The sequence below is a fragment of the Gorilla gorilla genome, chromosome 15 (assembly GCF_029281585.2).
Source record: "Gorilla gorilla gorilla isolate KB3781 chromosome 15, NHGRI_mGorGor1-v2.1_pri, whole genome shotgun sequence".
NCBI lineage: Eukaryota > Metazoa > Chordata > Mammalia > Primates > Hominidae > Gorilla > Gorilla gorilla.
Window position 1 is genome coordinate 84,640,322 of NC_073239.2, and position 1,042 is coordinate 84,641,363.

Here is a 1,042-nt window from a genome sequence, read left to right on the forward strand (position 1 = left end):
CATTCTAACTGGCGTGAGATGGCATCTCATTGTGGTTTTGATTTGCATTTCTCTAATAACGAGTGATGATGAGCTTTTTTCATGTTTGTTGGCTGCGTAAATGTCTTCTTTTGAGAAGTGTCTGTTCATATCCTTTGCCCACTTTTTGATGGGATTGTTTTTTCCTTGTAAATTTATTTAAGTTCCTTGTAGATTCTGGATATTAGACCTTTGTCAGATGGATAGATTTAAAAAAATTTCTCCCATTCTGTAGGTTGCCTGTTCACTCTGATAGTGTCTTTTGCTGTGCAGAAGCTCTTCAGTCCATACTCTACACATTCAGAGAAACTTCTCTAGTAACGAACTATAGAAATGATCCCTCAAAGTATAGTTTTTTTTTTTTTTTCACGTGAGAAATTGGATGAGATCATGTTTCTGGGGAAAGGAGATAATGAGCAGTGATGCCACTGTCCATGGCTCAAGTATCATACTGCAAACATATGCCTGAAGTGGGTAGCAAGAAAACAGTTTAAGCTAAGTTTGAGTTCTGCTTGCCCCAAAGACCCTACACCTGGTTTCAAAGATTGACAGTTTGGTTGATATTGAAAAGCTATGTAGAGCTTTTAAAATGACAACAGCTTTTTAAAGCATTTTAGAGGGCTGGGGCACAGGGCCAGGGGAAGTAGCCCTGTAATTCTAGCACTTTGGGAGGATGAGGCAGGATTGCTTAAGCCCAGAAGTTCAAGACCAGCCTGGGGAACATAGTGAGATACTGTCTCTACAAAAAATAAAAAAAAATTAGCCAGGCGACTGCACTCCAGCCTGGGTGACAGAGCTAGACCCTGTCTCAAAAAAAAAAAAAAAAAAAAAATTCACTAAAGAAGAAACCTTTCACCCATCGGACTAGCAAAGATCCAGAAAATTTGGTATTCTGAACAAGATAATTCAATGCAGCATAATCTGTAGTGGCGAAAGATGGCAACAACATAAAATGTCCATCATTAGAAACTGGTTAAATAATTGTGGTATAGCTTCACAGTGGAACACTTTAGTCATTTGCTCT

At 38.6% G+C, this 1,042-nt stretch overlaps 1 pseudogene; it reads right to left on the bottom strand.

The window, feature by feature from the left end:
* Positions 1-266: 266 nt before the first annotated feature.
* Positions 267-374, bottom strand: LOC115930745 (uncharacterized; annotated as a pseudogene).
* Positions 375-1,042: the final 668 nt, after the last annotated feature.